The sequence below is a fragment of the Ictidomys tridecemlineatus genome, chromosome 9, assembly GCF_052094955.1.
Source record: "Ictidomys tridecemlineatus isolate mIctTri1 chromosome 9, mIctTri1.hap1, whole genome shotgun sequence".
Lineage (NCBI taxonomy): Eukaryota > Metazoa > Chordata > Mammalia > Rodentia > Sciuridae > Ictidomys > Ictidomys tridecemlineatus.
In genome coordinates, this window is record NC_135485.1 from 101,974,964 (window position 1) to 102,000,818 (window position 25,855).

The following is a 25,855-nucleotide window of genomic DNA, read 5'->3' on the forward strand; positions in this document are numbered from 1 at the left end:
GAAGGTCCCTGGGTCAGAGCTACAGAAGATCCATCAGCTGAATCTGCTCTCCTGTATTTTAATCTTTATCCAAACAAGACAACTAGTCAGCAGGGCCACTTGAATTTACTAAAATTAACTGATTCAGTCCTGTTGCAGTGTTCGGCACTCTGAAGTGAGAATTTAAAAAAGAAATCTAGCTGGCATTAACCTAGCTGGGTATTTGTTCTGGCACACATATTTGTTCTGGCAAAGTAACCTGAAATTATAGAACTAAATAATTCATGAACATGTCTAATGTTTTATCTGGAACCAATGACTATTTTATTAACCAAATTTTAACCCTTGTATCTCAAAAGGTAGATTCGTTTGGAAAAACTCAAAAGAAAACCAAATGAATTATGAAACCATAGAACAGCGCAGAATATTATGTTGCTTTTTCTTTGGCCAGTAGCAAAAATTTAATCAGTGCATCTGTAAAAGTGTACTATAATTTGGTAAATTATCACCAACTGAAGATTCCTGTGTGCATCACCAAGAAAAGAAATAGAATATTTCCAGAGCCTCAGGAGACTAGAATATTTCCAGAATCTTAAAAGACTTCCTGAAATCTTCTCTCAGTCACTAACTCCCTTCTTGAAGACACTCTCTCTCTCCTTACTTCTACTGTCACAGGTTGGTTTAGCTTGCTTGTAAATTTTGAATGAATAAAATGATATATATATGTGTGTGTGTGTGTGTGTGTGTGTGTGTGTGTGTGTGTGTGTGTGTGTATTACACCAGTGATTGAACCACATCCCCAGCCATTTTTATTTTGAGACAGTGTCTCACTAGGTTGCTTACAGCCTCACTAAGTTGCTGAAGCTGGCTTTGAACTCATGATCCTCTTATCTCAGCCTCCAGAGCCACTGGGATTAAAGGCATGCACCACCATGCCAGCCCCTTGCTAATATTAAATAATATAGACATATTGTCTATATTCTTCCAGTCTATTTAATTTTAGCTATGTTCAAATATTTTTATTGCTATCTCATTAAGATTTAAATTGGCAAACTGGAGTATCTCATTCCAAGTGCAATAAGCCAGTCTCCAAAAGTCAAAGGTTGAATGGTTTCTCTGCTATGTGGAAGCTGATTCAAAATGGGAGGAGGGAGATTTAAAAGAGAGAGAGAAAGAAAGGGGAAAAAAAGGGAGAGGGAATTTCATCAAAATAGAGGAAAAAGCAGTAGAGTAGACAAAGAGAATTGAGGAGGAGGAAGATGGGAGAGGAAAACAAAAGAAAAATGAAATGAATCTGACCAAACTTCCCATAAATGTATCCATGGATGTGCCATGGTGGGTCTCAGCATCAGGCACAACCACAGGACACTAATTATAAACAACAAGAAAGTAAACTGTAAATGGATTGAAGAGGGATCTGTGGAGTGGAGGCTAGGGGAAGGGAGGGAGAACAGGGGAATGGTGGGGACAGATTGGAATGGGTTGTGTTCCATGCTTTTGTAATAATGTCAAGGTGTATACTGGTGTAGTGTATAACTAAAAAGAATAACATTTTTTAAAAGAAAAAATAATATTTGATCACTTTTTTACATATATTTATTGGCATTTGAATGTCCACTCTTAAGAAGTTTTTTTAAAAAAAAATTTATTTTATTAGTTTATTTGTTTATGTGGTGCTGAGGATCGAACCTAAGGCCTCACATATGCTAGGCAAGTGCTCTACCGCTGAGCAACAATCCCAGGCCAACAGTTAGTTTTTTTTTTTTTCTTTCTTTCTTTCTTTATATGTGGTGCTGGGGGGGATCAAACCCAGAGCCTCACCCATGGTAGGGGGATGCTCTACCACTGAGCCACAACCCCAGCCCCCAAGAAGTTTCTATTTAAGTTACTTGCTTCTCTTTCCATTGGTTTTCTGTGTTTAAAAAAAAAATTATAAAGTTTGTGAGTATATTCTGGATATACAATGCAGAATTAGCCTGACTTGGAATAACAGTTTTTTGTTTTGTTAATTTTGTCTGGTGTCAATGTGGTATAGATTGTTTTTCTGGAACCTAATCAATTTAAATGTCTATTTGAAAATGTTTGGCATCATGTTATTTGTAAAAGCTTACTAACTTCACAATGACTTTTAGATTCTTGGTATTAATTTATGACTTTTATATTGATCAATTTTCCTGAAGTCTTATCAGTTTTATCAATATTTCTAATAGACCAATATTTCTATTCATTGATCTTCTCTGTTTTATATTTGTGTCTCTTTAAGTAATTCTTTTATCTTGATTATTTTCTTTAGATTAACTTCTTTGGATGATTTTGGTTTTTAAAAAGTTTTTTAAAAAGTACTTAGATCAGTGATCTTCTCATCTTCTTCTTTTTAAAAATATCTGGTAAGGCCTTAGCATTTCTATTTCTTAGGCCTTAGCATATCCCTTTTTCTGCAGACCAGAGCAAGCATTATGTTATATTCTTACCTGGATGATGCTTAAGATACTTTGTAATTTCCATTGTAACTGCTGTTCTGATTGATGGGTTGTTAAAAATAGTACGTTAAAATTTTTAACATTTAAAAATTTTATAGATATATTATTGTTTTCTAGTTTAATTCCACTATGGTTTAAAGAGATTCTGGAACCTGTAGGTGTTGTTAGTGGGGCAAGACCTTGTATTCAAGCCCAGCAAAAAAGTAAAAAAAATAAATAAAAATAAAAATAAAATAAAAAAGATATTTTGACACTTTTACAATCTTTGGAATGTTTATAGAGAACTGACAATTTCCCAGCTTATTATCAATTTTGATAAATGTTTCAAATGCACTTGAAAAGTCTATCCTGACATTGTGAGTGCAGCATTCTATATAGGACAATTAGATTAATTTTTAAAATATATTGTTCACATCTTTTATATGCCCTTTTTTTCTTTTTACTTTTTTTTCCTTTTTTTGTCTTATTTGCACAGTTATGGGAGATGTGTAGAGATTTATATATTTCTCCTTTTACTTTGGTAATATTTAATTACATTAGTGATCAGTGTGGATTTTGTTTGAGACTGGCTAATCTCCGTACTTGTAAGTAGAAATCCCCAGAGATTTTCATTGCTTTCTCCCACCTCTTACATCCATCTGTTAAATTACTAAATTCTGTCTAGACAACGTATCTCCAAATCTTTTCTTTCCATTCCCTGTACCACCCCTTACTCTTCTACTATCTAATTAACACTACAATCAGCTAAAAACTCTCTCTGTTTCAGTCTTTTTTGCACTTACCTTAAATGCACTTGTGGGATGAATTTTAACTCCCATCATTAAAACTGATGACTTATAACTCCCATAAATAAAAATCAAAGTTTTGGATGGGGCCATGGAGTGCATGGTTATTACTGCAGAAAGAAACTAACTGATACTCAATTAAAAGTCATGCCTTTGATTAAAAATAATTAAAAAAAAAAAAAACATGAGGTAGTTGCACAAAGCAGTCCCAGGCAGGCTTCCAGATGCCCTCTTGAAATGTATAGCTGAGGCTCATTCTGTTGATGAGCGAAGAGTCAAGTGGGGGCGAGAACTCTTCTTTGTCTTTTTGAAAAATTTTGTTTCCTCCAAATCATGTGTAGACCACTCTTAACCCCTTACTCTTCTAGGTACCTTAGCCCTGGGACTTTCTCTTTATTAGCAAATAACAGAGGCAAAAAAAAAAATACCACCCAACCATTCTCAGTATTTACTAGGAGACCAGGTAAATCATATGACAATTTTCCAGGGATAGAATCCCTGAGCAGGTTCGAATTTCAGGACTTTCTTTACATCTTATGACTCCCAATCAATATACACTCTTCATTCTGTTTCATTCACTGAAATACTTCACTCTCTCATTTTTGTACATTCATACATACTGTGTATCTGTCTGGAGCACCCATCTCTACTCTTCTCTCTGGAAAATTCCCAGTGATCATTCAAGCCTGAGTCAGCTTGAATGCTTGCCTCTTGTGAGAAGATTCCCTGATGTCATTGCCTCACATATGAATTAGACTCCCACCTCTTCGTTTTTTTTTTTTTTCCTAGACTTATACAGCACTTCTATTGTGCATTTCTTATTTTGTGGGAGGGGGTACCAGGGATTAAACTCAGGGGAACTTGACCACAGAGCCACATCCCCAGCCTTATTTTTGTATTTTTATTTAAAGACAGGGTCTCACTGAGTTGCTTAACGCCTTCTCTTTGCTGAGGCAGGCTTTGACCTCGTGATCCTCCTGTCTCAGCTTCCAGAGTTGCTGAGATTACAGGCATGCGCTACCGCACCTGGCTGACATTTATTTCTTTGTGTTTATATTTTTTCTACTTTCAAGGGCTGAGGCTTAAAACAAAACAAAACCATCTTTTTTTTGTACATCTATTACCAACACTTAGAACATAGGACAAATTTAATAAATATTAGCTAAATGAAAATATTATCAAATTGGGTGGCTCAATAACCAATTTATTCCTTTATCTGGATTAGGTATCTAGAAAAGAGTAGGCAGTCAGATATTTGTTGAGTTAGTGAGTTGTATTAGGATTTGGGTAAAATTTTACTTTTTTCTGAAGGTGCAGTTTTATTTTGTTTATTTTAAATAAAATGAACTTTCAAAGAATGACCTGGTGTTTAGATTGAAGAAAGTTGAGAAGTTTGGTGAAAATAGAAAGTTGGTGAAAGTAATTTTGGAATAATCTTTCTGGAAATTAAACTTAGTTCTTCACAAACCAAGATTAATTAAGGATGAAATCATCAAGGCATAGACCATTTGAGAAAAATTAGTTAGCTATAAGGCCTAATAAAACTGCTGAATGCCTAAATACAAAATTTATCTCAACTATTTATCTGGTGAGCCATGAAAATGGTATTCTTCAGATATTTTAATAATTAAAGAAAACCATGTCTACTTTTATAGTACTTCCAAACTCCGTGGAAGCTTTACACTGTGCAAGCAGAGCTCAATTGCCACGTAGCTATATATGGACACTTAATCCCCAGGGATTTGAAGAAGCAAGTTCTGCTCAGTCAATGAAAAATCATTGGCAAAACTTCTGGGACATATTTTTTATGCACATAAAAATTTTAGTTTCAGAGGTATATAGTTGTAGATTTTCATGACAGTCTTAGATTAAATTATATTTTACCAAAATGTGCCATGACAAGTTCTGAAACCCAGGCACATGAAAATGACTGCTTTTCTACTAATGTGAAGTGAATTCTTAGGGGCTGAAATCAGAGCAGTTAGCTGTTGTATATCCCTGTCAATCACAGTGCAAGAAAGTTGAAACGTATTCAGGTGGCCTTCCCTGACTAGAAAATTGTAAGGGATTTCTGGGGCCTAAAGCACACAGTAGCTCTCTATTAAGTATGAAGGCAAATACAGAATTCACACTATATTTTGTTTACCCCATAGATGATAAAATGAAAGGGAAAAATTTAAAAACTTACATTATTGGGAAACTTGGACACGTAAATGATATATTTTTAAAACTTGTAATTGGGCACACTTCAGGGTAAAATGATTGTACTTGAAATTTTTTGATATTTTGATATTAGGATATTTTATATTAGGATATGATTTTCTTTGATATAACATTACAAACTACTACTGCTTGGCAAGATCAGCATTCCAAAACTAATTAAATTCACAATCTGACAATTTTATACATTTGCAACAAAAATAGTGTAGAAAACATGGTTTGCCATGATTTAAAATGAATAATAAATTTTGACTTATTTTTTATTATTAAATATAGATTCTTGAGAAAAATTAAAAGTAGTAACAGAAATGTAAAGTATTGTGGGAATTTGTTAAGGAAGTGCTTAAGCTGTTAAAGGAATTTATATTTTCAGACTGCCAATTCTTTATTATGCCCAATTTTATAAAAAATGTTTTTGTTTTCTTGATAGAGGTTCATCTCTTTTCTATGTTTATAAGTTAGGGCTGGATTTATACTTGGCTTACTAATGGGAAATGAGAGAAAAAGAGGAAAAAAGTGGATTTTAAAATGTAGCCAGCATAAAAAGTAATCGTGTGGTTCAAGGAGAGATTTCTAAAGGATCAGTGAAAGAAAGCATGCACAGACAGGTAGGATAAGTTGTAAAAAAGACAAAATCAGGAAATTGAACAGCTTTCTGACTTTTTGCTAGCTGGTCTTCCCAGTGTAATTTTAACTCATGCTGAGTGGGGCATATTCACAGGAACAGGTGGGCAGAGTTGCCCTAAAGCTACATGAAAGCTTCTGTATAGTCCCAGGGCAGGAACTAACAGAGAATACCAGGCATTATGAAGTGTGAGTGGAAACCAATTACTATCTGAGATTATGGGTTTGTGCTGGGAAATCGTAAGGGACTTCCTAAGGCACACAGTAGCTCTCTATCAAGGACTCCTCAATCATCTCTGTTGTCCCTTCCAGGAAATGCATCTCCGAGACTCACTACTCGCTTGTCCTTAGTCTTGACTAGAACCATCTTCTGTTTCAGCTATCTGAGGCCAAGGGAAGAGTGTGGTTATTGGGGTTCCAGCACAGAGGCACATTTTCCTATGGAAGGAGGTAAGAAAGACACTTGCATAGAGATCCAACTCTTCCTACCTCCTGCACCTGTGGGAGATGGCAATCTCAATGATGCTATCTTGATGGTGAGATCCTTCTAGTAGTCATACCAGTGCTGCACAAAACCTTTTCTTCTGTATGGCCACAATGGGTACCTTACTGTCTCCCTTATTTTCTTTGAATTTTTTTATATACAAGAATATTAAACACACCTATATCCAAAACATAAATATTAGAATAGAAACATATGTCAAGCCAAAATAGAACATTTTGAATCATCAGACAATTTGGAATTATCTGTAGTATCTCCCCTATCTCAGCAGAACTACCAGAATATGAACATATGTGTTATATACATGTGTCTATTTTTATGTGCCGCCTTATTCTCCAAGACTGGCAAAAATTCTCAAAATATTGCTTTGGAGTTGTTCTTTTGGTTTTTTCCACAGAGCATCTATTCAAGAGAATAAACTTGGCCATTTTCAAGCTGTGAGAATATGAAATGCATAAATTTTCCTGCTAAAAAATACTTTTTTGGTATATTTTTGTAACTTAAAACAGATGCATCCACAAAGTTTACACATAGAAACACAGATTACCAAAGGAAGAGAGTCAGGTCTGGCATGGAGAAGATTTGGTATTTTTACTCTACAAATGGTTTCAATGTGTAAAATTGGTGTTGGGGAGTGGATACAATGGTTGGGCTCTGGAAAAATTCCTATAGTGCCCTTAGATGAGCATCTGATGATGGACCATTTCAGCTCTTGGTCTACAACTTGAGGAATAGATGTGTTTATTTTTAAATAGAAATGGAGACAAGCCAAAGCTGTTTTTCTGCAAGGTTCTTCTGGATAGAGGTAACATGGTCTAGTCTGAAATTTCACCAAGCTTAAACGTTGAATTTTTCACACATTTGATCAAATTAACAATCTACTCTTCTGAATATGCTGCTAACATGGAAATGGGCTTTTGAGAAAGGTTTCTGTAGTCCCAGATCAAACATGCACGTCAAATTTGAAACAGCTTCTCTCTGGCAGTTTCAGAAATAAAATCCAAGAGTGTTGGTCCATGCCATGAGGTGTCCAGCTTCCTCAGAGCAGGAAACACTGCCATAAAATTCCTATTCCTTTGTCTGAACAAAGTCCAGGAAACAAGCCCGGGAGGAGGGACCATGCAGATGCTTCATCTCAGCAGCACCAAGAAGTAGTTAAGTTCCATTCCAAGTTTTCTGAGGAATCTCCATACTTGCTTTCCAAAGTGGTCACACCAATTTGCAGTCCCACCAGCAATGTATGAGTGTGCCTTTCTCCCCACATCCTCACCAAAACTTATTGTTGCTTGTATTCTTGATAATTGCCATTCTGACTGGAGTGAGATGGAATCTTAGTGTAGTTTTAATTTGCATTTCTCTAATGGCTAGATGTTGAAAATTTTTTTTCATAGAATTGTTGACTAATTTTTTCTTCTGTGAAGTGCCTGTTCAATTGCTTGCCCATTTATTGATTGTGATATATATATATATATATATATATATATATATATATATATATTTTGGTGTTAAGTTTTTTGAGTTCTTTATATACCCTGGAGATTAATGCTCTATCTGAGGTGCAGGTCGCCAAGATTTTCTCCCATTCTGTAGGATCTCTTTTCATATTCTTGATTCTTTTCTTTACTGTGAAGATTTTTAGAATCAAGAATATGGATTCTTGATTTTACTTCTTGTGCTTTAGGAGCCTTGTTGAGGAAGTTGGTTTCTAAGCTGACATGATGGAGAGTGGACCTGTGTTTTTTTCTAGTATGGACAAGGCTCCTAGTATTAACCTGGATCCTTCATCATTTTGAATTTTGTGCAAAGTGAGAGATAGGGGTTCAATTTAATTCTACTACACATGGATTTCCGGTTTTCCCAGCACCATTTGTTGGAGAGGTTATTAAAGTATGCTTATGATGCCTTTGTCTAGTATGAGGTAACTGTATTTATGTGGGTTTGTCTCTGTGTCTTCTATTCTGTATCATTGGTCTTCATGTCTGTTTTTTGTGCCAATACCATGCCATTTTTGTTACTATAGCTCGGTAGTATAATTTAAGGTCTGGTATTGTGATGCCTCCTGCTTCATTTTTTCCTCACAAAGGATTGCTTTGACTATTCTGGGCCTATTATTTTTCAAAATATATTTTATGACTGCCTTTTCTATTTCTGTGAAGAATGTTATTGGAATTTTAATAGAATTGTATTAAATATGTATAGGGCTTTTGGTAATATGGCTATTTTGACAATATTAATTCTGCCTATCCAAGAACATAGGAGATCTTTCCATATTATAAGGTCTTCTTCAATTTCTTTAGTGTTCTGTAGTTTTCATCATTGAGGTCTTTCACCTGTTTTGTTAGATTGATTCCCAAATAATTTTTTGAGGCCACTGAGAATGGAATAGCTTTCCTAATTTCTTTTTCAGTTGATTGATCACTAATATAAAGAAACACAATTGATCTATGGGTGTTAATTTTATTTGTGCTACTTTGCTGAATTCATTTTTGAGTTCTAGAAGTTTTCTGTTGGATATTTTGGGGTCTTCTAAATGGATCATGTCATTGGCAGGTAGTGATGATTTGAGATCTTCTTTTGTTATTTGTGTTCCTTAATTTCTTTCTTTTGATTAACTGCTCCGGCTAGACTATCAAAAACTATGTTGAATAAAAGTGGTAAAAGACTGCATCCTTGTCTTATTCTAGTTTTTAGAAAACTTGGAATGGACCCACCACTTGACACAGTTATCCCACTCCTGGTTTATATCCAAAGAATTTAAAATCAGCATACTATAGTGATGCCTCCACATCAATGTTTATAGCAGCTCAATTTACAATAGCTAAGCTATGGAACCAACCTAGGTTCCTCTCAAGAGATGAATGGATAAAGAAAATGTGGTATATATACAGAGTGGAATATTAATCAGCCATAAGGAAGAATGAAATTTTGGCATTTGATGGCATGGATGGAATTAGAGACTGTCATGTTAAGTGAAATAAGTGAATACCCCAAAACCAAAGGCCAATTTTTTTTCTGATATGCAGATGCTAAAGCGTAATAAAGACATGGTGGAAGAATAGAAATTCATTAAATTAGACAAAGGATAATGAAAAGAAGAGAGGAGGGATGGGAACAGAAAAGACAGTAAAATGAATCAGACGTAACTTTTCTGTATTTATATATGAATACATGACCAGTGCAATTCCACATCATGTACAACCACAAGAATGTTATACTCCATGAATGTATAATGTGTCAAAATATGCTCTACTGTCATGTGTATCTATAAAGAACAAGTTAACAATAATGTAAAAGAAAAGATAGTTAAGTACATGGTTGCTGTGAAGGTTAATGAAATAAATCAGTTTCTTAATTCTCACTTCCCCAAAACTTTGTTTATATCTTTGTTAAATAAATTGTCATATTGTATGCTTAGATCTACAAAGGATTATAAATTTCTATAAGACAAAGTCAATCTCAATATTTCATTCAATAAATATTTGTCAAAAAAATACTTTGCAGCAGGCAGTTAAAAGTAGCACTGAGTCAGGGCTTTGTGTCCCTTCTGCACTCCCACTTAGTCAGATTAAAAACACTGTTTTTTTCCCTAAAGTCCCATTTTTCTATTTATGGATTTGATAAAGTGAAAATAACCACTTTTAAGGACTTCAATATTTCAAATTTCATTTAGACCTTTAACATATTTCTTTTAAACATTTCAATGATTTATCTAACAAAAACCAAAAACTTACAAAATACTTAAGAAATCCTTTATTATGATTCTAATAATGTAGATTTATAAATATGGTATATCTTAAATATGTCCTAAAATATTATTATACTTTCAACTTAAAAAATCACATATATAAATGATTAATTACATATTTTAAATTGCTCTTATAACTCAAACACACCAAAATCACTTAAACATTATGGACATATTAAATAAAAAAGATATAAAGATAATTTATTATAACTTTTTGGGGGGAGGTAGTGGGGTTACAACCCAACGCCACCATATTTGCTAAGCAGGCACTCTACCACTGAGCTATATTCCCAGCCAGTTTTCTTACTCTAATGCAAAAGTACTAAATATGGATCACTTTATAATTTCTAACTTGACTTCTCAATTTATCCAGGATTAGAGCCACTTTCGCCACTAACTAAATGACTTTTCCTTCTCTAAACCATTGTTATTCATCCCAAGCAAATTGCCGTTTACCCTTTTAAGGGACAGATCATTTATTCCACTAGAAATATGGTCCCTAGCGGCTCAGAGGTGACTTTTCTCCAGATCTCAGAATGCAAAATTCTCTGAATGATAGCAAGTGTTTGAAGATAGACACCTGTGATAAATACTGGTTTTAGTGGGAGCAGCTGGGGGGGGAGAGTGGTACCATTTATGGAATGAAAAGAGATGGGGAAAAAAGCTAGTGAGAGAGAGAGAAAAATCTAGTGTTTGAGAGGCCAGTGCACTTTGAAATGAATTTGTTAGAAAGTTGAATATTGGTCGTTAGGGATAGGGCTGGACTGGAAATTTAAGTTTAGTTGTAATGGGAAAATAGATGTTGTTTAAATCTGTGCAACGGACATACAGAGTAATTAGGGAGAGAAAATAAGAAGCCACAAGACTGAGCTGGAAATGATCTAAAGTCTGGAGCTCAGGGAGAAAGAATTGAGAGGGAGAGGGAAAGCCCTTTTCCCAAACATTAAACATACATTGAAACAATTTGAATTAAACACAAGTGGAAAGAGAAGAACTCTGTGGGTAGGCTTCTGGAAATTGCAAAAATAAAAAAGAAAACCCACAGAGTTAGAAGCAATGTCAGAAAAAAAAATGTGAACGACAAAGGATAAAAATATATATAGAGAAAAAGAGGTCAGCATATGGCGAATGATAGCAAAAGAAATGTCTATTGATATGAATAATGAAATTATTTCCTGAAAAGAAGAAAAACTGAAATCTGCAGATCTCTGAGCAAAATGAATGCAGAACTGACAACAGAATTTTATATTTAGTCACATGACTGAAATTCAAGGGTAACGAAAGAACCCTGGTGGACTTTCTGTGAAGATTAATACATGCTTGCCCCATAGTGGCCCGAGTGGTATCTTTTCTTTTCCTAAATCATACCAAGCAGCTCTCACTTCAGATAACTTCTTGATTTCTCTATTGGAAAGCCCTCTCCTCACCATCCACATGCTTCCTTCCCTCACTTCATTTAGGTTTTTGGGCAAATGTTACCTCATTGCCTCATATCTCTGAGTTCCTCTTATTATTCTTTATATTTTTTTCATTTAAATACTTAGAAAATGCATATAAAAATATGTCAAGTAAGAATGCTTCTGTTTTCTTGCCTCTGTCTTGCTCTCTAAAACGGATCACATCATTTCTTATTTTAATTATTTGCTCTTGCCTCAGGGCCTTTACACATGATGTTTACCTGACATGTTTTTTAAACTTCCTCTTCAGTACCCACCCTTTGCCCTTTTACCTGGTCAACTCCTTTTACTGTTTTCACTTTAGCACAGATGTCATTTCACTAAGGACATTTGGCTTTTATTCCCATTCTTGCAGCATGCTTTGTTTACACCTTCAAAAAAATTTTCCCCTACATTCTTAGGACTCATCTATATCTGTTACTATATATTACTTGTATCCATGATTTTGGGCCATCACTCCCACTAGTTTTCTGCACAACATTATGGTATTCTTTGTGTTCAAGAACTCAAAATATTTGATTCAGGAGTAAATGTGCCAAGAGGCGCAGACTCACTTGTGTTTCAGCTTGCATCACTACCAGTGATGTGTGGCATGGGCTTTGTGTATTGAGACTATGCTTGCAGCTGGGAGACTCACATATGACCCAGCTTAGCAGCAGCCCTGGTGATCAGGGTCAGCCTTCATCAATATGACCCTGACCAGGGGCAGCATAGCATGGTGAAAGACCCCATTTGCTAGGAGTAGAAAAGAGTAGAAGATTTTGCCATGAAATGTAAGGCTGAACTGTGAAACCTAACACTGGGAAAATCATGAAGGCCCATGCCCAGGCCCACCTGTGGACAAAGCCTCGGAGTAGCTCCAGTGCTGGGGGAAGACCTGCATCTCCAGTCGGTTGGACTTCTATTTCAGCTAGCAGCCCTATGGCTTACCACAGCAGTTTTGGCCCTGGGTCTAAATATGTTGCTCAGCCCCAGGCAGCCCATTGGAGTACAGGCCTTGGTCTTTTCCCAGTGTTATATTAGTCTTGGTGGCTGGACTCAGGGTGTGACACAGCTTGGTGGCCTCAGTGGCCACAGATGTGACATAGGAGCCAGGGGCTAGTCCAACCATAGTAACTTCTGCCCAGGGAAGAATTTTGCAGTGCCTGACCACAGGCCAGTAATTATGGACAAGGAATGCAGCCTCTCCTGGCCCCAGGGAGAGAACTAATGCGGCCTATCCTGGCCCCAGGGAGAGACTCCCCTCTCTAGTTACTCTTCTATTTCTTGCTTAACAATATACCAACAAAATAATGTGGACAAACCTGGGCTTGGACTGCCTTATAGTATTGAAACAGTGACAAGTCACCAACAGCAGACTTGTGGCAAATTGGGACCTGGGCACCATCTAGTGCTGAAAGAATGGAACTGATTATAGGTTCAGAGGGGAAAAAAAGCAGACCGCTTATAATTTCTAGAAAGTCAGACATAAAGCAAGCCATATTAAGCAGACTAGAATAAATACCTGATTGTTGTTAATGCTTGTTGGTATGATAATGTCTCATACCAACAAGCATTAAAAACTTTCAGGAAAATATGACCTCACCTTGTACTCAAAATGAAGTTCTGGAAACTGACCAGACAGTAATCAGTATGGAAAAAAAAAAAACTCTCTAAGAATTGAAAACAGCTGTTTTAAGGAAACTCAATGAGCTTTAAGAAAAATACTCAGAAGTGGCTCAGTACTCTAACAAGTAAACCTAATAAAGAAATGGAAACAATTTTTAAAAATCACAGAAAAATTCTTGAGGTGAAAAAATAAGAGAAAACTCTCCAAACCTAGAGAGAGATACACAGATCCAAGTACAGGAGAGTTAAAGGTTAAAGACCACCAGTTAACCAAGTCTACCCTAAGACATCTTACAATCAAGCCGTCACATGTGAAAGAAGAAGAAAAAATTCTCAAGGCTGCAAGAGAAAAGTAACAAATGACCCTTGGGGTGTCCCAATTTGCCTAACATCAGCTTCTCAGTAGAAGAGAGAGTGAGATGAGATATTCAGTATATTGAAGCCAGGTGGTGGTGGTGGGGTTGTCAACTGTGATAACTGTATCCAGCGAAGTTTACCTTAGAAATGAGGGTGAATAAAGATTTTCTGAGACAATCAAAACTGAGAGAAAACATATTTGTTATGGTTTAAATATTAGGTGCTTCCCAAAATTTCATGTGTGAAAGAATACAAGAAGGTTTAGTGGAGAAATGATTGGGTTAAAAGGGGGGGTTCTTAACCTTATCAGTGAGTTAATCCTTGAATAAGGATTGACTGGATGGTAACCATAGGCAGGTGGGGTGTGGCTGGGGGAGGTGGGTCCCTGGAGGTGTGCCTTTGGGGTTTATATTTTGTCCTTGTTGAGCAGTGCTCTCTCTCTCTCTCTTTCCTTCCTGGTGTCATGTCTCAGGGGCTTTTCTCTATCACTCTTTTGCCATGATGTTCTTCCTCATTCCAGGCCATGAGGAATGGAGTTGGCCATCTACGGACTGAAACTGTGAGCTCCAAATACACTTTTCCTCTTCAAAAAATTGTTCTTTGGGTCACAGCAGTGAGAAAAGTGGATTAAAACAACATCTCTGAAAGAATATATCTCTACCAGACCAAGAAGTGCTAAAGGAAGCTCTTCAAAACTGAAGAAAGAGATGTGAATGCAGGGGAAAAAAAAACGACATAGGATGTAAAAATCTCACTGATAAGTAATACAGAAAACTCAAACCACTCTAATGTTGTCAGCATGGGGCATAAACCCTTCGTAGCTTTAGCATAAAGGCTAAAAACCAAAACAGTAACTACACTAATATGTTCAGTGTTAAGCAATATACAAAGGTATAAAATGGAATATAAAAAAATCAAAAATTGGAAAAGAACGAAATACCTCTGGGGAGTCATCTTACAATGATATTTTCTCTTGTTTATTTTCTTATACTATGATCGTGTTAAGTTGCTAACATTCCAAAAATTCTCCTTATAATCAAATTATATTTGATAAGCATTATGGTAAACATGAACCAAAAATCTGTAATAGAAAAACAAAAAAATGATGTGCAAGTAAACAAAACAAATGACTAGAGTAATTCACTTAATCACCAAGGAAGAACATAAGAGAAAAAGAACTTTCTTATAGTCCCACCTATGGACTGAGCTTCTAGAACCTAGGAGCTACAAAAAATTAGTAAATAAACTACATAATATCTGTAATAAGACCTTATGTATTGATAATCATGTTAAATACAATGAATTAAATTATCCAATTAAATGACATAGAGGAACTGAATGGACCTAACTATGTATTTCTTACAAGGATCTCATTTCATCTCTAAGGACATGTGCATATGAAAAGTGCAAGAATGGAATAAAATATTTTATGCAAATGGAAGTGGAAAGAAAGCAGAAACAATCATGCTACTATCAGATAAAATAGACTTTACATCAAAACCAGTAAAGAGACACAGAAGGTCTTTATGCAATGATAAAGCAGTGAATTTAGGAAGAGAAAAATAACAATTTTAAATATACATGTGCTCAATATTGGAGCACTCAAATATATTCAGCAGGTATTAATAGACCCAAAGGGCAATACAGTAATAGTTAGGGACTTGAATGTGCCACTTTTAGCAATGGACAGATCATGCAGACAATAAACCAACAAAGGAAACATTAGAGTTAAGTTGCACCTAGACAAATGAACATAAAAGACATCTACAGCTGTTTAAATATCCAATAACTGATGAGTACATGTTTTTCTTATGAACATATAGAGCATTCTCCTGGATATATCATATGATAGGCCACAAAACAAGTCTCAACCAATTTTGCAACATTGCAATCATACCAAGTATCTTTCTGATCATAATACAAATGCATTAAAGCAGGAAATCAATAAAAGATAAGCTTTGGAAACAATAAAAATAATGGAAAATAGGCAATTTGTTGTTTCTTTTTGTTTTTAACTTCCCAAGGTACAGTTTTTCTTTTTTCTCATATCTTTTTTAATAATTTTATTAGTGCTTTATAGTTATGCATAGTACTGTGGTTCATTTTAATAAAATCATACAAGCATGGAATATGATTTGCTTCATTTTATTTCCCAGTGCTTCCTTTTTCTCCTTTTCTCCCTCCCACTTCTCCCCTTCCTCTACTCTACCGGTTGTCCTTCTATGTACTTATTGTTTCTTTAAATTGGTGCTTTATAGATGCACAAAACGGTGAGATTCCCATATATATTTATATATGTACGTAGGGTAATTTGGTCATTTTCATTCCACATTTCTTTCCTTTTCTCATCCTTCTTCCCTCCTCCTCAGACTCCTTCCTCTACTCCACCAATGTCCTATTTTTGTGACATCTTTTGGGGGAGAGATCCCTTATGGTGCTCTAACTTCTGCATCTGAGAGAAAGCACTGGACCCTTGATTTTCTGAATCAGGCTTATTTCACTTAACGTAATATTCTCCAGTTCCATTCATTTACCAGAATATGCCATAATTTTATTCTTCCTTATGGCTAAAACTCCATTGTGTATATATACCATGTTTTATTAATCCATCTTTTCTTTTTTTTTAAAGAGAGAGTGAGAGAGAGTGAGAGAAAGGGAGAATTCTTTTTAATGTTTATTTTTATTAGTATTTGGCAGATACAACATCTTTGTTTGTATGTGGTGCTGAGGATCGAACCCGGGCCGCACGCATTCCAGGCGATCGCGCTACTGCTTGAGCCACATCCCCAACCCCAAATCCATCTTTTCTTAATTGCATCTGTTGGCAGGCACCCAAACTGGTTCCATAACTTGGCTGTTGTGAATTGCACTGCCATAAACATTGAAGTACCTGTATCACTATAGTATGCTGATTTAAAAATAAATAAATAAATTAAACCAACAATAGGAAATAGGATAGCTGGATCTGATGGTGGCTCCATTCCTAGTCTTTTCAGTAATCTCCATATTGCTTTCCAAAGTGGTAGTACTAATGTGTAGTCTACCAACAATGCATGAGTGTACCTTTTCTTCCTTGCCAGAATTTATTGTTATTTATATTTTTGATTATTGTCATTCTAACTGGAGATGAAATAATGTACTTTTGATTTGCATTTTCCTGATTGCTGGGGTTGTTGAACATTTTTTTTCTTTTTTCCTTTCTTTTCTTTTTTTTTGGCCATTTGTTTTTCTTCTCTTCAGAAGTTTTTTTTTTTCCAATTTACTGATTGTCTCATTTTTTTTTTGTTGTTGTTGTTAAGTTGCAACTTACATTTGGAGACTTGATGGAATAAGGAATATATCAAGAAGATTTTTAAAAATTATGAAACAAATTAAAATGGAGATACAACACACCAAAACCTATGAAGTACTGATGGGAGTTTATAGCAATCCATGTTAACATCAAAATAATGTTAAAAAATAAATAAATAATAATAAAAAATATTTTTTAAGCCAAACTCTTAAGTACACTAAGAAAAGGAAAAAGAAGAATCAAAAAAGAAATTAAGGGAGAAAAGGGAAATATTATAAATGACACAGAAGAAGCACAAAAGATAATTTATTATGAACCATGCACAAACAAACTGGATAATCTAGAAGAAAGGGGTGAATCCCTGGGCATGTTCATCTTTCCAACATGGAATGATAAAGCAATAGAAAACTAATAACAAGTAACAAGATTAAATCATTAATAAAAAGCCTCTCATGGATGAAAAGCTCAACACCAGATGGCTTCACTGCTCAATCCTACCAAAGATTTAAAGAAGAACTTCACAATTTTCCTTAAGTTACTCCAAAACACAGAGGAAGAAGTCATTCTTCCAAATACATTCTATGAGGAAAGCATCACCTTGATGCCAAACCCAGATAAGAACACAACATAAAAGAACACTACCCATGAATATCCTCAACAACAATCCTCACTAAAATCCTAGCAAACAGAATATAACAGCCCATTAAAAAGTTACTCACCACGATCTAGTGGGATGCATCCCAGAGGTACAAGGTTGGCTCAATATACACAAATGAATAAACCTAATGCGCCATATTAACAGAATGAAAGAGGAAAATCATATGGTCATATCAATGGATCAATAAAAGGCATTTATTAAAATTCAATGTCCCTTCATGATAAAAAATGCTAAACTGATTAGAACCATAAAGCATTTTGAAAGTTTTCATCACAAAGAAATGATAAATGCTGGAGGAGATAAATATGTTTAATCTTATTTAAACTTTACATGATGTCTCCATATATCAAATACATGGGACCTCCATTCATATGTTTCTGTTTTTGTGTACCAGTTAAAATATTTAAAAAATTAAAATCAGGATCACAAAATTTAAAAACCGGAACATAGAAATATGAACGTACAGATTTTTAATTTACTTTTAGAGTGTATTCATCATACTGCATGTGCTTACAAAGCTTAACATTTAAAACACTGACAGGCAAAAGTTAATTTTAAGTGTTTCTTAAATATAGAGAGAGCCTCTGTTTTATTCTCCCATGAAACTCAGGGAGGCCGTGGGTGGCAGAGTGGAACCTTGGTTTGGGTCTTTTGTGCTGAGTGCTTTTGTAGTACACCACAGCAGCTCTCAGCAAAGTGAGACCTTCCAAATAGTGCTTTTAATCCTGACCCCTTCTTTACTCCAGACAGCTCTATTATTATCAAGGGGAAATACAAATGTAGGAAAAATAGTGTGTTTCAGACATATGGGCCTAATTTTCCATCTTACCTCCCTTTGGTTTCCAAAGTGATGGATCAATACTGTTCAAAAGCTAAGTTGTCCATCTGGTTTGGGATCTGCTCAAAGGATATGTATTTATCCAGAAGATTCAGAGAACTAGTGACTTAACTGAGCTGCAACTAGCTAATGGAAAACTTCTCTTCCTTGGGTTGATGAAGACTTGAGCTGGGCACAAGGCTTGGTAAGTGAGATCCAGGATGCCTCTCAACCTCCATTTACCCACTTCCCAGTGCTATTATACAGGGCACCCTCAACTAACTGCAAGTGCTGTGTGAGTCTTGATGTAACAGTAAAGTTCTTAGTCCGTAAATCATCTTAGCCTCTTAGGCTACTGTAAAAGTAAAGGGGAGAAAGATGCACTTATTTTCAAGTTCAGTAATCCCTTGACGCTTCTAGGTCCAGAGGGTCACTCATGAATAGTCTTTACATCCTCTTCATCATATATGGTACTGTGAAAGTGCAGAGTTGTCTTATCTATGGAATCATATGGACTGGAAATTACCCAGGTTTACTTCTGGTAATCTTCATGGATGAAAAATAAATTGCTTGGAAATTTCCTAGCTAAGTAATTCCTGCATGCCAAAGGGTTTCTCAGATGACCAATCAATTGCCCATTTTGAACCTCACCCAGTTTATTATGGAAATTCTGCCCAGGAATCCCAAGACGGATGTGGTGCAATTAGCATCAATCAGTCCATTTCTTAATAAGTCACACAAGTCTGCTTGCATGAGGACAGAGGGGTTTCCCAGGAAAACTAATACATAGGGAAAAATGCACACCCCAGGGCTTGGGTTCTTTAATAAAGAAAGTTGTTGTTACATACGTGACAGTGGTGATCTGAGTTTGATTTGCCATTAACTAAATTGATCTTGGATAAAACAATGTCTGATGCTAGGCAGAAATAGAATTTAAAGAGTATTTCCCTAAAAACTTTATAAATTTAGGACAATAGTTCAAGCAACATAGACATGGCTCTTTTGATAGAATAGAACATGGAGAGGAAAAAGGCATTGAGTTCACCACCTGTGTTAATGACATATATTCACGTTTCCCTGAGCTAAGATTATATGCAGATGATGTGCAAGCCTATGTGCAACTGTGTGCTTTGTACGTTGTCTTAGTATGTTCAGGCTATGGCAGCAGAGTGCCATGCACTGTGTAGCTTATAAACAACAGAAATTTGTTTCTCACTATTTCGGAGGTGGGAATTCCAAGATCAATGCACCAGTAGATTCAGTTTCTGAGGGCTCACTTCTGGTTCATGAATAGTGCCTTCTCACTATGTCCTCACATGGTGAAAGGAGCAAGGATCTCTCTAGTGTTTTCTTTTACTTATCCAGTTCGTGAAAGCTTCACCGTTATGACTTACTCACTTCAAAAAGGTGGGGACTAGGGAACTAGAATTTCAACATATGAATTTGAGAGGAGGGACACAGCATTTGGTCATAGCACAAGTTTTTGCAAATGAACATGGCAAAGTATAAAGGAAAGGCAGCTGTGCTTCTCTGCTAAGCAAATGTCCTAGCTCATTAATTTGAGGAAGAGATGCAGCTGCCTTTGCCAGTTACAGATAATGCTCTCTTATCCCAGCAATATGAAGTTAATTTCCAGTCTCATGTGGTTACCTTATGCTTCTAATATAGAAACATTAAATACAAGACCCGTGTTCACTTCTCTCCAAACATGAAACCATGGAAAATATGGCTGATCAATCAGGAAACTGTTTCCAGAGCCAGAAGGGGGCCTGAGAAGTCTCCCTAACACGGTGCTCCAGGAAGTAACTAGAAACTCATTTGCAACTCATGTTCTAATGTATTTTGAATCAAAATATGCCATCTGGCCACCCAAGTCTCCTTATTGGAAAGGAGAGTTAACTCCCAGATCATCTTTTAATGCAGATGACCTGCTTAAGGTAGAAACAGTCAACAAATGAGGAATCCTTACAGTAGAAAGATTCTTTTCTGAACCTAAGCTCCCTTCTAAATATAACTGAAAGTTGAAAGGTCCTAGCCAGAGTGTTCAGATTACATTTCTTAACACACAAGATACCAAAAGTTTCCTTTAGCTTGAAGTTACTAAATACTTTTGTAAAAAATAAGTCAAGTCACTTTGGTTTTCAGGAACAGACTGAATAAAAAAAAAAAAGGACAGCATAAAATATGCATGTCAAATACAGTAGAGACACAGTTAGGAGACTTCTCTGCTCTATCCTTTTTAGATTCTACTTAGAGGAAGTTCCATCCTTGGTTCCAACATATGCTTCATATGCATGTTTCATAAGGCAACCAGATGAAAGGAAAGTGAGTTTCTGTTCATGGAGAAACATACACATCACTCTGTCTACGTGAATGATTTTAAGATAGTAAGGGTTTTTAAATATTGTATTTAGTGTGGAGTAGAGTTCCCTATGGTTCATTCAAAAAAGCTATATCCAGGGATGGGAGTATAGTCAGTGGTAGAGGGCATACCTAGCATGCACAAGGTCCTTGATCCCCAGCACCACACACAGAGAGAGCTCTGTTCAACAAGGATAAAATACAGGTGCCAAAGGCATACATACCTCTAGGCACCCTCCTCTTCCAGCCACACCCTTCCTTTCTTCAGTAATCACTTGGTTAATCCCTATCAGGGGATTAATGCACTGATTGGGTTAAGGCTTGCAACACAATCATTTCACCTCAAAACTTTCTTGTATCATCTTACAGATGGGCTTTTGGGGGATACTCCATATCAAAAATACAACATTGTTCATTTATATGTTCAATTGCTAAATATGACAACCCTAGTATTAGAGGATTAAAGGGTAAGGGCTTCAAACTCCTGGTGGTTTTGGTGTAGCATGGCTTTGCTGGACAACGGCTGCTTACAGTGTCCAGGCCAGTGGCAGTAGTCATGAGTTGTCTTTATGAGGTCTTGATGAATTGAATGGCCTTGGCAGCACAAATATAGATAGGGATAAAAATATAGAGCCAACGAATGGACCAAAGGCAGAACCAAATAGCTGAAAGTGTCCATGACACATTGATTAGATACTGAGTGAGATTCCCAAGACTGGAAGTCTGAAAAGAAAAGAGAGATTCCATAATCCACCCAAGGGCTAAGGTAAGAGAAAATACAGAGTGTACATTGAAAAACTCCAGTTGATGATGCAGCCTGGAGAGACAGGGGAACACAGGAAACAGAGGCGAACTCTAACTCTGTAAAGGATATGGCTAATTCAGCGTGCTGGAGAATATCATCCACAGAGATCAAAGTAACCTTGAGTTTCCAGTGTGGTTTGGAATGCTCAGCACGTTGCTTCTCCAAGATTTCACATCCAAGCTGCAGGATGCTCTTGCCCCAGGTACCATCCTTGTGGAATGCATCAGCAGCATGCATCCCTCCTGGGTATGTTCAGGGACCACACAGAAGGAACCAAGTCATTAACCCTGTTTAATTCAAGATATTAAATGAATCCTTTATTCAAATGGAGTGGTTTCATATACTCAGCCTAAGCTATTTGCTTGCAAAAGAAAAATGCTTCCCTTTAGCATGTAATTACATCCAAAAAAGGCCAAAGTAAGTAGCACAGCTTTAGAACAGAAGCCACAAAGATTACATTAGTAACTTGTCCTGGGAGAACTGGAGGGTCTAGCTGACACATTGTGTGCAAGATGACAGAAAACCTACATTGTTCAGTCTATGTGGTCAACCTTGCCGGCCTCCACACACAGCATAAACCATACAGCTTAGATTTTTAAAACTCTAATTCTACCCACTAAAAGGTGGCTAGTCAACCTGATCGACTCTTGACGTGAGAAACAATGATGTTATTTTTCCAAAAAATATAACAATTTGTAGAGAAAAAAAACTTATACCTGCATGAGGTACTATTTTTCTGTATTATTTTGTCCATTATTCTAGAAATCCCTCAAAATGCATAAGTTTCTAATTTCATGCTCTGTGACCAAGGTCACTTTGGGGGAAACCCTCCCCAATCATGCTCAATGCCACTCTTTTCCCTAACAGAGCGTCTCTTGACTCAGACATTATTCTAAGCCTCAAACCACAAGCACTAGTTAAAAGCACTGACTCCAGACCTCTGCGGTTCATTGAGAAAAGTTGTCCAGATAATATTTTTCTTGTTAGTTTAACCTTCAACCTGCTTTTATCCTAATGCAAAGTTGTTGTTTTTTTTTTTCATGAGTTTACAGTGGTACTGAGAAACCTCATAAACCTTCAAGAGGTGAAATGGCGTTTTCCTGATTGAACAAATGCTGAGCATACCAGGTGACATCTGTCAAGATACACTCTACCTTTCTAACCTAGATTCTTCCTTCTCAATTTCTCACTGATCTCCAGTCCTGCTCATTAAGTTGATGGCTTTTCCTCCATATCTCCTGAAGGTCTACCATAGCAAACTGGGATTTGCATTGAAGCTCTACAAACATCCATTTCCGTACCAGCCAAAAACATTGCAGTTTTTGATGGTTTTCTCCAATCTCCTCCATGAATAATCAGTAATACATCGGACACAAAGTTGGAGCTCAACACGTGTTTCCTTTTCTTAGCACAGAGACACACACATATGTCTAACTTTTGTGCTACCACTCTTGCAGCATCTCCATTCTCTCATGTATTATCATTTTTTCTTGCTAAGAAGCTTCAGAATTTTCCCCATAGTGCTCAAAACATCCATTACCAAATAATTAGAATTTCCCTGCTGAATAAAATGGGTGAAGTCAGAAAAATGTTTACTGTGAGAAAGTTATAATAGCTGCTTCCCTCTAAGTCTGAACTTTTGTTTTTAGATCCAATCACAAGAACCACAACAACAATGCACAGTAATAATAATGACAGGCACTGTGCTGGGCCCTTTACATGTTCTCTGTAATCCTTCCATAGTCCTGCAGGCATTTATAAAGAGCAACTTGAGGTCCTCAGAGGCTGAACAACTTTGTCCAGGGCACACAACTGGGACCCGGCCATGCTAGATTCACACCTAGGGAAGTCTGGGTCTAAAACTGTTTTTCCAAATCATTCTCTTGCTCTAAATTATGGAGACTTTTCTCAGGGATAACTTAATTAATTAATTAATTACTTTTGTTTTGTTTTTGTTTCTTCAAATAAAGAATCCTGGGGTTAGTTCACACTTGAGTCCAGTATTTTTTTTTCCATCCTCTGGCTGAATTAGAGCTTCCTGCTTTGAGTTAATAATACAAAAAATTGCTCTGCTTGACATATAATTTTGTTTCTTTTAACCTTGCTCCCTTCTTGATACAACAACCTTCCAGCTCAGCCTTTTGAGTCTATTTCTAGTAAAGAAGGCTAATATTGCACTTTTTATCTTGAGAGAAAATAAAGGCAGGTGTCTGTCACTGATTAGTCTCAAAGCACATAATGGTGAAACACTTGAGAAGAGTTGAGGCCTCGACCTTCAGCTCAGATGTACATTGTTCTTTTCTCAGATGTTCATTGTTCTTAGCAGGTTACTAAAGATGAATCATGACACTGTACAATATCTTGGTCATTCACGTATTTACTATCAAAAGGAGTATGTCCAAAAATTTGCTCATTAATGAAACAATAAATATAAAATGGTGAATTATGTCTACAATTCAATGTCTTCATTTATACAAGAAGGACTTTTCCAATGTTTTAAAACTTAAGATTGTTTTTGTCTAATAATCTGTACAGAAACTCCAAAATAGATAAAAATGGAAACATGGACTGAAAAACACAGTTGGGATGCACTGCCTCAGCCAAAGTCTCCAAGGGAAACTCTCTTTGTTGACTTTGGGCATAACACCCTCTCCAGGATGTTGTGTGGCAACCCGTGGACTGAGTATTCTTGAAGGTCATCTCTAGCTCTGGCATTCAAATGCCCAAGGATTTCCCTCCCCTATGCCAGTCACTTGGTGTCACAGCAGGGTGTCCTTGTCTCTTTACCTGGGACAGACTGTAGCTCTTCATCCCATCTCACCCAATCAGATGATGCTGCCACTATCTCGAATAACTTTTCTAAGGAAGTTCAGAGCATGGGTCTCTCCATGGCCATTGCTTCATTTCTTCCGACACTGCCATTAATCACATATCTGTCTTTATTCTTCTCAGTCCATACAGAGGTCAAGACATTCATGTCCTTAAATAATTTTCAAGAAATATTTCTTCACGATGGAGTCTTGGTTGTCAGAAGAAGAAAACATGGATGATGTATTCACTTTTGATTCAGACCTTCTGGTGGATCACCACTATGATCCTCCAACAGAAGCGTGAGTTTTAATGCTTAAACAGCATCAGCAATAGCACACCCAGAATACAATGTGCTCTATAGATAAGCCCTTATATGCTGATACTTGGTACATAGTTAGTTGAACCATTAGAAATGGGTTGAGAAATTATGTTCTTGAATTACATTTGCATCTAAATTCTGCGATTTATGAACAGGGAAGACAACCTTTCTGAGCATGGGTTTCCTTTTCTGCAGTGACTAATTTTACAACATTTTGTGAAAATTCATAAGCACAGCATATTAATTTTCCACAAAGTGCCTGGCACATAATTAGGGCTCAATTAAATGGTAGCAATTTTCCTGTAAATTGAAAGGAGATAGATATGGACATTGGGCAAACTTTGTGAATCCATCCTGTAGCCAAAGGCAGAAGGATAATTTCACTAGTATTCAGCAGAAGAAATATGATTAATTTTCCTTTTTTAAAAAGTTAAATATTAACTAACACTACGGAAATTATGCCGTTTTAGTGCCAAAAAACCAGGGTGGTCCTGAAAATTATAAAATAGCAAATGATGTAATCTCTCCCAACTGTATCACATTTAAATTCTCTTCTCAGAAAACAAAAGAAAAAAGGTCAGAAAAAACAAGAGGCTTGAAAAGCACAAAGAATCACGTTTTCCCCAGAGTCATGTAATGGAGTTCAAACTGTAAGTTCTTTTTTTCTTTTCTTTCAGATAACTCCTCAACCAAAAATTATTAGAAGAATGCTGGAGACATTTCTTGGTTTGGATACCATAATGTGGCAATTTCCTTTCTTTCTCAAAGTTCTGTTAATTTGCATTAAGTTGTTTTCTTAGCAATTTTATCATAAGGAGGAGTCCGTGGGGGTGGAAATGCTATTTGGGGCTAATCTTTCAAGAAAAATGATCCAAAATACTCCACAAAGATAAGCCAAAGAAAATAGCATTTGAAAGGTAGGAAGTTAGAGTGGTAGGTTATACAATTCAGATTCCGTGCACTAGGAACTTACTGACAAAAGCCAGAAGCAAAAAGAAATTACCCCTTTCACATGTTATCATTTGAAATTTAATC

At 36.2% G+C, this 25,855-nt stretch overlaps 1 long non-coding RNA gene across 1 annotated transcript; it reads left to right on the forward strand.

The window, feature by feature from the left end:
- Positions 1 to 527: 527 nt before the first annotated feature.
- On the forward strand, positions 528 to 15,308 carry LOC144366534 (uncharacterized). The gene is made up of 3 exons (XR_013425590.1): positions 528 to 654; positions 6,468 to 6,538; positions 14,278 to 15,308. It is a non-coding gene; the product is annotated as an uncharacterized LOC144366534 (long non-coding RNA).
- Positions 15,309 to 25,855: the final 10,547 nt, after the last annotated feature.